Source organism: Aplysia californica, unplaced genomic scaffold (assembly GCF_000002075.1).
Source record: "Aplysia californica isolate F4 #8 unplaced genomic scaffold, AplCal3.0 scaffold00064, whole genome shotgun sequence".
Classification (NCBI taxonomy): Eukaryota; Metazoa; Mollusca; class Gastropoda; order Aplysiida; family Aplysiidae; genus Aplysia; species Aplysia californica.
In genome coordinates this window covers 75,623-76,731 of record NW_004797334.1, presented here as the reverse complement: position 1 = coordinate 76,731, position 1,109 = coordinate 75,623, and the positions used below count along the sequence as shown (strand labels likewise).

General features: G+C 38.7%; 1 protein-coding gene across 1 annotated transcript in view; it reads left to right on the top strand.

Moving 5' to 3' along the window:
* Positions 1–259: 259 nt before the first annotated feature.
* Positions 260–1,109, top strand: part of LOC101847709 (CWF19-like protein 1) — a gene marked incomplete in the record, with an annotated part of 18,337 nt that continues 17,487 nt past the window's right edge. Inside the window, 1 exon segment of the mRNA XM_035968504.1 lies at positions 260–360.

The following is a 1,109-nucleotide window of genomic DNA, read 5'->3' as shown; positions in this document are numbered from 1 at the left end:
AGAATGCAAAATACTACTAAAAAAAGAAGTATAATATAAAATGTGAACATGAGTCGGATGCATAAGTAAAAAGAACCAAAACAATTTTAATAATTATTTTGATTTTGCTGCCCCCAACTTCTGATAATAAATAATAATAATATTATTCCGAGCGTCACCTAAAATATGAATATCACTTTTTGTACCAATATTCTTTTTGACTTTGTCTTAAATAAACGTTCTCTTTTCTTCATAGCATTTTCAAGTGTTTGAACTGCAACACAACTCAACTCTGCCGCCGGCTTCAACTGTGTTGACTAAAAACGAATTACTGTTTAAAACCAAAGCTTTAGTACTTTAGTCAGTAACTTCAAATTCCTGGTTAGTTGTTCGAGTAATAAATGGGACTCCTTAAACATTGGTTATACTTCAATGAACATTCTTTCAGTGAAATTACATTTTCAAGGCGATCTCTAGATCTAGCTGATATGGAATCATGTGTGTGTAGATCACAGAATTCTACACTAAGTGTAGAATTCTGTGGTGTAGATCTATCGGGAGGACTTCCGTAACCGTAACGAGCGACCACAATGAGACAGAGCAGAATTGAGGGCTTGGGGTAGGGGTAAGGGTAGGGGTAGGGTTAGGTCTAGGCCTCTTCTTTATTGTGTTTGATGGGGTGGTCGCTCGTTACGGAAGTCCTTCCGATCTGTCTCTAGATCTATCTAGATCTATGTAGTGTAGTCTAGCCTAGATTCTAGTCTAGTTTCACTTTAATTACTTGCCTGGCCCTGCCTCTCGTTTCACATCAGTGTACTAGATCTAGATCTAGATCTAGATCTAGTCTACATCTACATCTAGATTTAGACACAGTGGAGTGTGAAAGCTCAAAGTGACTATTCGGACTCGAGTCTGATTAGTAGACAAAAATTAAAGGCCGGCTCTATTTCTCCGAAGGCTCGTTTACATGAACGATTTTAGTCTTTGCTTTAGGTGTGCTATACTAAATGCAAAGAAAGTGGCTATTCTCACCCGCCCGAAGTTCTCGCAAGATCAACTCCTCCCCTCTTCTCTCTCTCTCTGTCTCTTTCTGAATACTAGGGTGTTGACGTCGTTTCGTTCAGTTGCCA